The sequence below is a fragment of the Eucalyptus grandis genome, chromosome 3 (assembly GCF_016545825.1).
Source record: "Eucalyptus grandis isolate ANBG69807.140 chromosome 3, ASM1654582v1, whole genome shotgun sequence".
NCBI lineage: Eukaryota > Viridiplantae > Streptophyta > Magnoliopsida > Myrtales > Myrtaceae > Eucalyptus > Eucalyptus grandis.
In genome coordinates this window covers 4,636,774-4,652,484 of record NC_052614.1, presented here as the reverse complement: position 1 = coordinate 4,652,484, position 15,711 = coordinate 4,636,774, and the positions used below count along the sequence as shown (strand labels likewise).

General features: G+C 41.2%; 1 pseudogene; it reads right to left on the bottom strand.

The window, feature by feature from the left end:
* Positions 1–577: 577 nt before the first annotated feature.
* Positions 578–12,501, bottom strand: LOC120291568 (annotated as a pseudogene).
* Between the last annotated feature and the right edge of the window lie 3,210 nt (positions 12,502–15,711).

Sequence of the window (15,711 nt, the reverse complement as noted above, 5' to 3'; positions counted from 1 at the left end):
AAGTCACATCGATTTTCAACATCTGCCAAAGTGTAGCTTACTGAGCTTCAAATCTCTGTTACTCGCAACGTAATTGCTAGGAGCCGTCATGGCTGCAGTACTCAATGTGTCCAAGTCTCTTTGCGCATGTATGACTGAGGAACCTGGGCAAATGGGCTCAGTAACTTAGAGCAGAATGGGCAACGACCTCTAATTAAGCAAAATGATAGCTCAATGTCTATCGGCAATTGACGATTGTAGACGATTGATGTAGAACTATGTGATGCTTATTTGTAATTCAATATGGCCACGCTGGGTATTACAGTTGATGATTGAGAAATGATGGACAATAGGAAAAAGAAAAAGTCGAAGAAAAAAGTTAGCACAAATGATAAGGATCTTGTTTCTCCATCTTTAATCAGCTATAAGCTGAGCAAAATCCTTTTATCAGAATTTGGTGCGATCCCCCTTCTTCCCCAAAGATGGCATCGAGAAAGCAACAGCATGGATCTGGCACAATAGGAGGCAAAGACGTTTGCATTAGCAAGACATCAAAGTTTCAATTCACATAATGGGTAACATCTTTCATCCTTTTTACCTAAGAGTTGAAGAACTTAGGAGGCCCTTTAGCCACCCCATTGTTCTGGGTATCCAGAGGATTGACAGGTTTCTGGAAGCTGACTGTCGGCCCGTAATCCAATAGTCCCGCTAATGGAAAAAAAAAAAAAGTCAAAAATTCATTCTCCTTGTCATAAACTTGAAAAAAAAAAAAAAGATTGCATAGACACTCGGTAATAGTTTGATTTGATACCTTGAGTAGGAAGGAATTATACACCAAGCATATCTCACTGAGCCCTTGAAGATTTGATGACATTCTGCGATTGTATCTTCCAGTACGAAGTTGTCCAGCCAAAAGCTGTCTGCTGGAGTGGACATGACGCCTCCAGGAAGGAGCGCCTGAGCCACCAATTCCAAGAACTCTTTATTCGCTAGTTCAATTGCAGTAGCTCCTGAATTTTTTTACGAATGATTAGCAAGTACTCCTTCTCTTGGAGGTGTTCGAATGTTGCGAATTATTTGAAATAAGTAGATGTATGACCTACCAACCTATGAGATTTCTGTTACGCTGCTAAGTTATTCAATTAATTGGAGGCATACTAGATTTCAAAGAGGGTGGGGGAGGTTATAACTTATAGGCACTCAACAATACCCATGCACGCAAATGCATACAAAATGATCACATCATAAGTTCCTTCAGGAACAGCCTTCAAGAAAGCAACTCCTGCGATGTCGAAATTAAAGTATGTTAAATTAAATAATCTCGCACAACTTATTTATATTTATCAAAGAGTAAGGACTATAGAAGAAAACATATACCATCGTTAATGTAGACATTCACTCGCGGATCCTCGAACCCAACTGCTATTTCAGGGAAGAATTGCTTGTAAACCTGCAACAGGGCACAAGAAGCATATGGATAAACTATGGTCCTCCCGAACCTTAGAATTCATGAACAATGAGAGGCTCAAGCCTGAAATTTTGGAAGGTTTTCGTAGTTTAACTTCGCCTACGTCAATCAATGTTTGGTCGAGTTCGCATATATCAATTTGTTCCACGGATGAGTGACGAGATATTTCCCTCAGAATACCTCCATCTCCCCACCAACAAGCAGCACCTATAAAAATGTCGAGTGAGCACTTTAACAGCATCAGAACTTCAAAGATGAAAGATGTCACACCCCGATCTACAAGAAGAAGGGGCATGACACGGCCGTCCTTTTACCAAAGGACGCAGCCTCAACGTAACCAAAATTTCAACCCGATATCAACATATATACATCCACATATATATATTTGACAAAAAGGGACAATTGGTTACAATATCAGAGTATATCTATAATCCACAAACATCAAAACATAAACCTTCTACAAAGACTAACTTATAAACTTATGAACTATGCATAAGCCATACCCAAAATTTCCACCACAAAAGTCCTCCCCAAACGAACGCTCACGCCTATTCGAGTAGAACCTGAAAAACAAGTAGATGAGAGGAGTGAGCTACCACGGCTCAGTGAGTAACACATTTCTTCTAAGCGAATCGAGAAATCACTATGCACATTTTAAAACACAAACATAACTCACTTTATCATAATACCAATTCATAATTCAATTATCGAAAGCACCAATGGTCAAGTCCATTAGTCAATCTCGTAAAACATGCATCAATGGTTTATTCCATTGATTAATCTCATCAACTCATATCAATGGTCCACTCCATCGACCAAACTCAAATCACACGTCAATGGTCCACTCCATTGACCAATTCATGCTCAAATGTCTAACCATGGTCACGCGTAACGCCTGTGACAAGACGACCAAGATTCCCCCCTTGGCAAGGTCTCCACATATTATTAGCCGGTGGCTCGGCCCACAAGGATATCCTAGAATAGTATGCGTATACCCACACACCCTTTAGGGTCCACAGAGACATTGAGCACCAATCACAATATTCAGTAATCCAACGTCAGAAAAGAAATCATATCACAACTCAAAATTTGATATATATATAAATATCAAAGCATCCTTCGAAGCATTTCAAGATTCTTTCACAAAGAATTTCACAAATCCTTTTTCACACAACCATTCAAATTAACGTCAAAATACCACTCCCTTCGAACCAAAATGTCGCAATATCTCGATCATGTTTTATGCAACGAAATATGCTTTTTGTCAACTCATAGAGTATTTAATCAACCATGTTTCTCAAAAAATGAGTTTAAAATACAAAGAAGAAATAGTGTCACTCACCTGGGGAAAGCCAAAAATCAACTACGACGCTCACACGAACCGACGCATTCGGATTCCTAACAATTAACGGAAAAAATATCAAAAAGCCGAGTAAAAATGATATTCTTATAACGACTCGCCTATATTAGGCCTATTAGTCGATAAACGACACCTACGCGTCCCAAAAGTTCACAATTTAGCATAAACCCATCATTTTCAGCTAGGCGCGACCCATGCGCCAACTTCGTCACGCCATAACTTCCTCCACAAAATTACGTTTCAAGCCGTCTTATAGTCTTTAGAAAGCTCTCTTAACGTACAACAACAGCCCCAACTCAGCCGCCCCAAAACAGTACCTAAAATAACAAAAAAAGAGACTCGAAGCCACTGTTCGCTACAGTACCAGATTGCGCCTCCAACTTAAAAATTCCGTTCCGAACAAACCGCAAGCTCAAATCACGATCCGAAAGATGCTATAGCTTCACAACATCCCAAAGTACCATTTCTAAAAAATTTACAGCTTAACGACTCAAAATTGGGCTTCTCCACACAAATACCCAAGAAATCCGAATTTCAAGCCCTAATTGCGGCAATTGCTTCAAGCAAGTGATTAAAGGCTTCAATTTCTTACCGACCTTGCAAAACACACTTGAGTCGGCTTGATGAGGCGTCCGGGTCACGAGCGCGCAAAATTTTTCCCTTTTTTTTCCTTTCTCTTCTTTCTCTCTTCTCCCCGTTTCTTCCGTTCCCTGTTTCTGCTCGTGCTCCTCTTTCTCTCCCTCTTTCTCTCTTTTTAAAGCTCAGCCGAAGGTTCCACGGTTCTCTTCAGCCTCCCTTTTTTGACTTTTCAAACTCTTTCTTTTCCTTTTATTTTATTAAAGAGCCCATATATTACATTCTCCCCTCCTAAAAAAAATTTCGTCCTCGAAATTTACAGGCACCTCAATCATGAAACAAGCGAGGGTATTTGCGCCTTGCCTCTTCCTCGAGTTCCCAAGTGGCCTCTCTCTCCGTGTGATTTTGCCATTGGATCTTCACATAAGGAATAGTGCGTCGTTGCAACACTTGATCCTTTTTATCGATAATACGAATGGGCTGCTCTTCGTACGTTAAGTTTTCTCTCAACTTCAATGGTGTAAAATCCAATACGTGATCAGGATTTGGCACATATTTCCGTAATAAGGATACATGAAACACATTATGGACTCCGGATAATGCTGGAGGTAAAGCTAGAGGTAAAGCTAGCTTATAAGCAACTTCACCAATCTTTTCTAATATCAAAAATGGTCCCACGTACCTTGGGCTTAATTTACCATGCGTGCCAAATCTCATGACGCCTTTCATAGGAGAAACCTTTAAGAATACATGGTCTCCTACATTAAATTCTACTTTGCGCCTCTTAAGGTCCGCATAACTTTTCTGACGGCTTTGTGCTGTTTTCAAACGCTCACGAATGAGTCTGATTTTCTCTTCTGATTGTTGTATGAATTCAGGGCCGGTTAATCTTTTCTCACCAACATCATCCCAGCAAACAGGAGTTCTACATTTACGCCCATATAAAGCTTCAAAAGGAGCCATTTTAATACTAGAATGATAGATGTTATTATATGAAAACTCTGCCAAGTGTAAATGTTCATCCCACAAACCACCAAAGTCAATAACGCAAGATCGTAGCATATCCTCTAATGTCTGAATAGTTCTTTCTGACTGGCCATCCGTTTGTGGATGAAAAGCTGTGCTAAAGTTGGTTGAGTACCTAACGCCCTTGCAAACTCTTCCAAAGTTGGACACAAACCTGGGATCTCTATCGGAAACAATACTCACTGGAACTCCATGAAGTCTCACTATCTCATTGACGTATCGCTTCGCCATGTCTTCAAGTGAAAGACCAAATCGATAAGACAAAAAGTATGCAGATTTAGTCAATCGATCAACAATCACCCATATGGCATTCTTACCACTAGGCGTCCTCGATAAGCCGACGATGAAATCCATGGTAATATGCTCCCACTTCCATTTAGGTACTTCAAGTGGGTGTAGCTGGCCACCTGGTTTCTGATACTCAATTTTCACTTGCTGGCAAACTAGGCATTGGTCGACAAACTTCACAATATCTTTCTTCATATTGATCCACCAAAAATTTCCTCTCAAATCCCTGTACATCTTGGTGCTCCCCGGATGAATCGAGAATCTAGTGCTATGAGCTTCTTGTAATATCTCCTTTTTCAATTCTGAATCATTGGGAACACATAATCGACCACGAAATCTCAATGACCCATCTACATGGATACTAAAGTCATCTTGTTTCCCAGCTTCTACACCTTCTTTAATCTTCTCCAATTGAGGATCTTTATTTTGTTTAGCCTTGATTCTGTCAACCAATGTCGGTTGTACTCGAAGATTAGCTAATTGAACACCAAGCCGATGGACCAAAACCTCCAGGTCCAGCTTTCTCATATCTTCAAGAATAGGCTTTTGAGAAGTGAGCAATGCTGCCATATTTCCAGAGGATTTGCGACTCAAGGCATCGGCTACCACATTAGCTTTACCTGGATGGTAATTGATGGATAAATCATAATCCTTCAAAAGTTCTAGCCATCTCCTCTGCCTCATGTTAAGTTCTTTTTGAGTAAAAATATATTTCAAACTCTTGTGATCGGTAAAGACTTCACATTTTTCACCATACAAGTAGTGCCGCCATATTTTTAATGCAAACACAACTGCCGCCAACTCTAGATCGTGAGTAGGATAGTTCTTCTCATGAGCCTTCAACTGTCTAGAGGCATATGCCACAACTTTACCATCTTGAATAAGAACACAACCTAAACCTTCCTTAGATGCATCGCAATAAACTGTAAAGCCACCAATTCCTGAAGGCAAAGTTAATATAGGAGCTGACACCAATCGCCTCTTCAACTCTTGGAAACTACATTCACATTGATCTGACCACACAAATTTAACTCCCTTCTGAGTTAGGCGAGTAAGTGGACTGGCAATTTTTGAAAACCCTTCTATAAATCTCCTGTAATAACCTGCCAGCCCAAGAAAACTTCTTACCTCTGTGACATTGGTAGGGCGGTTCCATTGAACAACTGCTTCAACTTTCTTTGGATCAACTGAGATACCATCCTTTGATATTACATGACCCAGGAATTCTATATGATCAAGCTAGAAGGCACACTTACTAAATTTAGCATACAACTTCTTTTCACGCAAAGTTTGTAAAACAACTCTCAAGTGTTGTTCATGTTCTCCCAAACTCCTCGAATACACCAAAATATCATCGATGAATACCACAATAAATCTATCAAGAAATTGCCTGAATACCCTGTTCATCAAATCCATGAAAGCCGCAGGTGCATTCGTTAACCCAAAAGGCATGACAAGGAATTCATAATGCCCATACCTTATTCTGAAAGCGGTCTTTGGCACATCATCAACTTTTATCTTCAACTGATGATACCCAGAACGAAGATCGATCTTAGAAAATACTTGAGCCCCTTGAAGTTGATCAAATAAATCATCTATCCGAGGTAAAGGATATTTATTTTTAATCGTCACCTTGTTAAGTTCTCGATAATCTATGCAAAGTCGCATACTACCGTCTTTCTTCTTCACAAATAGAACAGGAGCTCCCCAAGGCGATACACTAGGCCTAATAAAACCCTTATTCAAAAGCTCTTGCAGTTGAGTCTTCAATTCACTCAATTCAGAAGGTGCCATCCGATATGGGGTCTTAGAGATGGGTGTTGTACCAGGCATTAAATCGATGCAAAACTCTATCTCTCTATTAGGAGGCAAGCCAGGTAAATCTTCAGGAAATACATCAAGAAATTCTCTGACAACATGAACATTTTCTAGCTTTACCGGCTCCTTACTTGTATCTTTTACACAAGCCAAATAACCGTAACAACCATTTCTCAAAAGCTTTCTTGCTTGCATAGCTGAAATTAACCTTGGAAAAGTGCCTTCATAACTTCCCGAAAAAGAGAATTCTGGTTGATTTGGAGGTCGAAAAATAACTTTCTTTGAACAACAATCGACAGTGGCATGATATTTTGATAACCAATCCATCCCTAGAATAACATCGAAATCTCGTATATCTAACTCCACCAAATCCACAAGCAATGGTACATCATCAATTCGCAACAAACAATTCTTGAACACACGATTAGCAATCAAGAAATCACCAGTGGGAGTATCGATACACAATTCATAATTTAGAAGCTCGGGCAACATATCAATTTTCCTTGCAAAGTCAATGGAAGTAAAGGAATGCGTGGCACCGGGATCAAACAATGCATAAGCAAGTTGTGAGGCAATAGAAATATTACCTGCAACAACTGTATTAGAAGCCGCTGCATCCTCTCCTGTCATCGTAAAAACTTTCCCAGTCATCCTTTGCCTTTGTTGGCCTTCTTGTGGCTTATCAACTGGAGGTGCGGTCTTCCTCATAGAACAATTATAGGCTCGATGTCCAGGTTGTCCACATACAAAACATACTCTACTATCTCCAGGGGCATTCTTCTGTGTTGGACAATCACGTGCCATATGTCCCATTTTTCCACAAGTGAAACATGTTCCTCTCTTGCGGTAACAAGGACCGGTATGTCGTTTCCCACATGTAGTACAAGGGCCTGGATTATTCTGAATTCTGGGCTTTCTTGGCTGATTAAAAGCTTTCCTCTTTCCGCTGCCACCGACGCCGTTATCTTGATAGTCAGTGAATCTCAACTTCTTATGCTGAGGTACGCCTTGCACATCTCGCTCCAAAATCTTTTGTTCCACTCTGATCGCTCGTTCCAGCACGTCTTTATAAGATGTCAATGCTAGAGGTGTGAGTGCCGAACCAATTTCATACCGGAGCCCCCTCTGAAAGTGATCAGCTTTATCTTGCTCATTAGACACATATTGCTCAGCAAATCTACTCATCTGATTAAAGCGGGCTGCATACTCCAAAACCATGGAGTCGCCTTGAGATATGTGTATAAAATCACTCTTCATTTTTGTCTGAAATGACATTGGGAAGAATTGGGCATTGAAAGCCTGCTTAAAGTCCTCCCAAGCTATAGCACCACCGCTATCTCCGAGAGCTGGCCTCATTCCCTCCCACCAATGCTCTACCTCGCCTTCTAAGTATCGAGAAGCAAAAATAACCTTCTTATCTTCGGGAACACCTTCAGCTTCAAAGATCCCTTCAATCTTTCTAGTCCACTACTCAGCTGCAAGAGGATCAGCTTTCCCATCATAAGTGGGTGGTTTCGCCTTTCTGAATTGCACAAAGGTGTATGAGCCAGTTGCTCCATCTCCACTTAATTCCTTTGCTTGACGATACCAATGAATCATAGCTTGCTCAAAGTCACTTGGGGGAAACGACCGTTGGTTAACTTCCTTGACTTCATGCAAGTTAGGACTTTCATCACGCCGATCCTCCCGTCTCCTCCTTAGAGACGCACCTCCAGAAGCTTGAGGTGTGTCTCTAGCATCAGGGGCTACAACTTGCTTGCCTTTACTATTTCTACGAAGCGAAGCAAGTGTCTCCGAGTCACGCATGATCACCTAAATCCAAGAACGGAGCTACAACTTAATATCTAAAAGGCTAAAGCATTAAAAAAAATCTATCACACAATCTCACATCGTCCCACATCTACCTAAACAAATCAAAACCTAAGCTCTGATACCAACAAATGTCACACCCTGATCTACAAGAAGAAGGGGCATGACACGGCCGTCCTTTTACCAAAGGACGCAGCCTCAACGTAACCAAAATTTCAACCCGATATCAACATATATACATCCACATATATATATATTTGACAAAAAGGGACAATTGGTTACAATATCGAGTATATCTATAATCCACAAACATCAAAACATAAACCTTCTACAAAGACTAACTTATAAACTTATGAACTATGCATAAGCCATACCCAAAATTTCCACCACAAAAGTCCTCCACAAACGAACGCTCACGCCTATTCGTGACTCGCTGAAGAACCTGAAAAACAAGTAGATGAGAGGAGTGAGCTACCACGGCTCAGTGAGTAACACATTTCTTCTAAGCGGATCGAGAAATCACTATGCACATTTTAAAACACAAACATAACTCACTTTATCATAATACCAATTCATAATTCAATTATCGAAAGCACCAATGGTCAAGTCCATTAGTCAATCTCGTAAAACATGCATCAATGGTCTATTCCATTGATTAATCTCATCAACTCATATCGATGGTCCACTCCATCGACCAAACTCAAATCACACGTCAATGGTCCACTCCATTGACCAATTCATGCTCAAATGTCTAACCATGGTCACGCGTAACGCCCGTGACAAGACGACCAAGATTCCCCCCTTGGCAAAGTCTCCACATATTATTAGCCGGTGGCTCGGCCCACAGGGATATCCTAGAATAGTATGCGCATACCCACACACCCTTTAGGGTCCACAGAGACATTGAGCACCAATTGTTGGAGAAATCCTCGTGAAGAGTTTTGAAGTTGACAAAACGTTTCCGTCAGTCTAGTCTGAAGGTCCGCTGACTACGTTAGTTAAAGTCTCGAAGACTTCCCGGACAGCCGACTCAAGACTCAAAGTCTATCCTCATTGACAGCCTCGATCCGTTGAAGAAAGGTTATCCCGAACTGGATGTTTTGTTCAGAATTTAACTCATCATCTGGAGAAGATCTCGTGGCTGGAGAAGACGTGTCGTAATCCTTTGATTGATCAAGTTTGATTCAATGACTGAAGATTCGATGATTGTCTAAATATTATTGGAATGTTCTGCTTATGGAAACCGAGATTCTGATTGTATGGGCGAACATGATTGATGGGCTATCAACACGTTCCTTTAATAGCTCGAACGATCTTCCTAATTGATTCCGTCCAACGGGTAGATTGGAGGAATTCCTTTGGAAAGTGCCAACGGGTATGATGGCATAAAGGAGTATATAAGGAAGACGTTCTTAGTTGTTTGAGTAGTGCGTGATAGAAAAATTCCAAAGTCTGAAGCTCCTATTTGTTTAGATAAATCCTTTGAGCGAATACTTGTATACAAAAGAGAGTCTATATTTGTGAGAGACCTTGAGGAGGTGTGGCAAGACATCTACACTGTGGAATCAAGGCAAAGTCTGTGCTGTAACTACTCTTTTGATCATAGTGAAATCCAGCCGGTGGGCTGTCACAAGCGGAAGAATGGACGTAGGCTTGGAAAAACTGAACCACTATAAATCCTGTGTTCCAATTTCTCTCTTTCTACCTTGATCGTATTTCAATTTGTTAAGAATTGCTTCCGTATATCGATAAATTGTTTGTGCGCCTATTCACCCCCCCTCTAGGTGTTTATACTAGCAATATCACCAATCACAATATTCAAGAATCCAACGTCAGAAAAGAAATCATATCACAACTCAAAATTTGATATATATAAATATCAAAGCATCCTTCGAAGCATTTCAAGATTCTTTCACAAAGAATTTCACAAATCCTTTTTCACACAACCATTCAAATTAACGTCAAAATACAACTCCCTTCGAACCAAAAATGTCAGTAATATCTCGATCCTGTTTTATGCAACGAAATATGCTTTTTGTCAACTCATAGAGTATTTAATCAACCATGTTTTTCAAAACATGAGTTTAAAATACAAAGAAGAAATAGTGTCACTCACCTGGGGAAAGCCAAAAATCAACTACGACGCTCACACGAACCGATGCATTCGGATTCCTAACAATTAACGGAAAAAATATCAAAAAGCCGAGTAAAAATGATATTCTTATAACAACTCGCCTATACTAGGCCTATTAGTCGATAAACGACACCTACGCGTCCCAAAGTTCACAATTTAGCATAAACCCATCATTTTCAGCTAGGCGCGACCCATGCGCCAACTTCGTCACGCCATAACTTCCTCCACAAAATTACGTTTCAAGCCGTCTTATAGTCTTTAGAAAGCTCTCTTAACGTACAACAACAACCCCAACTCAGCCGCCCCAAAACAGTGCCTAAAATAACAAAAAAAGAGACTCAAGCCACTGTTCGCTACAGTACCAGATTGCGCTTCAACTTAAAAATTCCGTTCCGAACAAACCGCAAGCTCAAATCACGATCCGAAAGATGCTATAGCTTCCCAAAGTACCATTTCTAAAAATTTACAGCTTAACGACTCAAAAATTGGGCTTCTCCACACAAATACCCAAGAAATCCGAATTTCAAGCCCTAATTGCGGCAATTGCTTCAAGCAAGTGATTAAAGGCTTCAATTTCTTACCAGCCTTGCAAAACACACTTGAGTCGGCTTGATGAGGCGTCCGGGTCATGAGCGCGCCAAAATTTTTCCCTTTTTTTCCTTTCTCTTCTTTCTCTCTTCTCCCCTGTTTCTTCCGTTCCCTGTTTCTGCTCGTGCTCCTCTTTCTCTCCCTCTTTCTCTCTTTTTTAAAGCTCAGCCGAAGGTTCCACGGTTCTCTTCAGCCACCCTTTTTGACTTTTCAAACTCTTTCTTTTCCTTTTATTTTATTAAAGAGCCCATATATTACAAAAGAAGCTGAAAGAAATAGAGAGAGAGAGACCACCTTCTTCGGGTTCGGGATTGAGCAGAGGGGAAGATGTGTGAGCATCTCTTGGTAAACAAACTCATCCTTCTCCGTCAGTTGGACTTGACCATCCAGAATTGCCACTTCGCCATGCTTTGCTGACTATGAACAAGCAATTATATATCAAAAGCCACAAGATATCTCTCCACTTGTCGCGAGCGAGAATACCATCCAAGACGCTGTCAATCTCGACTAACTGGTTGTTGAAATAGTTTCTTAAGCAGGGGAAGTATCAAACCGAAGCCAATCTGATGTTTCATGTGATCTACTTACTGATTTTGGAAATTTAATGATTGGTTAAAACAATCTTCCCCAAGAAAATCTTATTTGAGGTGGTGGTACATATGCAGAGTTTTTGTAAGCTCATCGACCTTCATGATTCATTAGGATCCAATCCGTATCTTAAATACTATTAGCGTAGCCATTGCTATGTCACATGTACTTCTGGTGTAAAATTGGAGAGTGATCATGGAAGGTAAGAAGTCACCTGGAAAACAAGAAGCTCCTGATATTCGGACTTTCCATGGAACAATACCTTGTCCACCTCAAAGAAGCATAGCTCGCCTTCAAAATGAAAAATCACGACTATCATGTTTCGACTGTGTCGAAAATATCTGTATTTGATTCATAATATTAGTCTTGATGTGTGGTGATATTGTTTAAGCAGTCCATGCATGAGTTTTATTAAGTAAACAAACCAGTCTCTGGTGATGTGTTAGACTTCTTCTCTCTTCTGGTTAGGTGAGATTACATATCAATCTAGACATCAATCAAACAATTTACAGTTACCTCCTACGATGCAGCAAAGCACTTGCAAATTGAAATAGGTCATAATTGTATCTCCAAGATTTTGCCGTTATCTAGACAAAGTACTAGGTAACTTGACCAAGGTCGAAAAGAGAGAAAAAAAATGCCGAAATCGATTTGGAGTGGTGAATCACATGCCCAACATAGATGCTAAGTTCCATCGCCAATCCCAAATTGGGACCATATGTTTCCACCACGTAACAGTATATATCGTGTGATATCTTGACTCAATTATTGCAACATACCAGGCCATCTAGGAGAAATCACAGGATACCATTCTATTTTATTGTTTAAGCCCATTGCCCTGATCTGATCAACCATTTTATCAGCCATTTTAACACTCTCAGTGTAAATGTGTGTGATTCCTTCACAGTAGCATTCGTGGCGAGTACCTATTTATCTTCCAAGGGGGTTGGGCGAGCTAGCCTTTGGCAGTAGCTTTTCGTTTGGTACGCATTGTGCGTCCATTTGACAAGTTTTGGCAAGCTAGGAACCTAGAAGCTCTCGTTTGCTCTACTCTGGAATATGGTATGAGTAGCAAGTATAATTGAGATAGTTTAGTACCCTATTGATAGACTGCAGGGTCTGGAGTGAAGAAGGCGAACACACTCGCCACTCGGACGGTCCATTATTAGGGGTTGGTGATACATATGATCCTCTTTTACGTATTTTGGAATGTTGAACAAATTATCAGAGTGTGCAATGTAGGATAGGATCTACTTGTATCACGGAGAGCGGTCTTTGGTCAATTTGATCATGCTGATTTGTCGCAACAAATAGAATCTTGCTGAGTTGGCGAAAATGGTGGGTAGTCCAAATTATGCAAATTCACTACAATTAGAACTCTCCCTTTAAAATGCACAGGAGTTATAATTTCCACAGACGATCGTCTAGCCATATTGAAACATGTTCATGTGACAGTTATCTGAACTCACTTTGATTTCATGTGTTCATTTTGGAAATTGATTTCCCTGAACGTTCAATAATCATATGAACTCAAGTTACAGCCTTCAACTCTCAAATGAGCCATGTCACGCCCTGAATCTCGAGCGCGCGCACATCCCTCTGCGGTCAATACAAATGCGATGTTCCCAGGACGCGTCGCCGACCCATTCATTTTGAAAGCACATGCGGAAGCGAAACAAATACCTCTGACAACAAATAGCATAGGATAGGAAAGCATGGCACATTTCACAAAAGCCAACTTTTATAAATAATAGGTTTAGATACAAAAAGAGTCTGGTCAAAAGTCTATAAGAATGTTGGCTCTCAAAAAGGAATTGTCCTACAACATACTAGTTGAACACAAACGCTGATCCTTCAGACTCCACCTCCACTGACTGCGGGACTTCGGTCCTCCACGACCACCTTCTAAGGACTTGAAAATGATTATACAATAACCAGTGAGACAATGTCTCAGCAAGTCCCCTCCCTAAACCCTTATTAGGAAGGAAATAGGCCTCATGGCGATCTAGTCACACAACCACACAATGAGAACAGAGGACTTACCTCGCCTCAGTTCCTTCCTGCACGTCAGCATAGTTCATATCACAAATGCATCTAATTAATGCACATAACAATTGAAACGCCTCAACAACTCAATAAATCACAGGGGTCCCGATTATAAGTTCAAACTGTTATGACACGTCCCATACTATGCCACACAGTTTTGTCTCATAATCAGGTATATCAAACTCAGACAATCATACGTTCCAATTGTTAATTAAGCCACTCAAGGCACAGCCGACTCCCATGTTCGGCTGTCTACTGGCATAGCCGGGCATCGTCTCTTCCCCATTGAACACTGTTGCGTCTCATAGACGGCTTTCTCGAGGGAGCATAGGTTCAAAATCTACTGCGACCCGATACCCTAATGCATGGGTAACCCGAAAAGGGATTTAGTAACGTCCAGCGTAAACGCCAGAACGGGTTCTCATTAACCAACACACGACCACTCAATTTTGGCCCAAGACACCGTGCATTGCACACAAATGCCTCAATTAAAGTAGTGATCCTGGTCTATTTTCTTCGTATTAAAAACATCCCGGAAAATAGTCGTGTGTGGGTATACGATCAAATCAAACCAGAAAAATTAATACCTTTCCTTTTCAAACCCCACTATTTGGTATATGTCAAAACCCGACACTCAGGATTTTCAGAATAAAAGCCATATTTTCACAATCATCACTCAATTTGCACAATCCATCCATCAAATGCATAATTTGAGCACACCATAGCGATCGGCAAGACGAAATTCGATCACCAAAAATTATCCGGTCTACTTTCCGAAAAATAATAAATAATTAAATATATTACGAAATTAAATAAATAAATAATATATTACATTAATATAGTTTAATAAAATAATATTTATAAATTCGAAATAATTAATTAATTTAATATAATTAATTAAGGGCCTAATCAAGATTACACTAATTTAATCACCTAATTAGACTTAATTAATTATCCATTAAACTAATCACACCCCTTAATCTAATTAACAATTAACTAAACTAATCTAACCACCCAACCATAGTTAGCTTAATCTAAATACCCATTAAGCATAATTAACCTCCTAAGCAATGTTTAGTAAGTAAACTCACCGAATTTGCGAGCTGGTGAGTCCACGGCGACGACAACGCCAAGGCGGCGACAAACCTCCAAGCGGCGACACCAACCAAGGCCCGGAAGTGACCTAAAACAGGCCTGGAAGCTTCAAAGCCCTTGTTGGCTTTTCGGTTCTACTTTGAACCGAGCAAGCTGGAACCAACGGCTAAAACAACAAGGAAAGAGGACCGGTGGCTGTAGTGGGCTTGGACAACGGCGTACGACGGTGGTGGCGAGCTCCGGCGATCGCCACGACGATCCAAGGCAGTCCCGAGGTTGGAATAGCAACCACAAAACTCGGATTCCCACTGAAACACCTACAAACTGGATTGCCGGAGGAGAAACGGAGATGGGCGGCTGATCGGAGCTCCGGCGAGGGGTTGGTCGGCAACCGGCGGCACATGGGGGTCAAGGGGGAGTTGCTGGTGGCTGGGATGGGTGGAGGAAGGGTCGGAATGGAAGAAAACATGTTGTAAAGGCGAAATCGGGCGGACTCCAAGCGGTCCGGTGAGCGGCGGCTTCTCGCTGGCGGACGGGTCGGCTGGCAAATCATTCTAGCGAGCGGCGAGGTGCTACTATACAGATTGGATGTGCTGAAGACGATGGTGGGTGAAATGTAGGCTGATTCACATGGGAAGACAACTTTTAACTGGGGTTTTTGGAGAAAGATCAGCTGGAGCAAAACAAGGCCAAGCGGTTAGACTACCGCTGGCTTCTGGCCGACCGGTGGCTCAACCGGCGGCTTCGACCGGCAAACGGCCAAGTCCTCCCATACAGTCTAGACCTTGTGAGCACAATGGTGGGTGGCACAGGAGCTAATTCGTCCGAGAAGCTAACAATCAACTAAGATCTTTAGAGGAAGGTCTACTAGAGCAAAACTGGAGAAGAAGGAAAACAAGGAGAGAGAGGTCGAACGAGAGAGGAACAAAGGAGGTG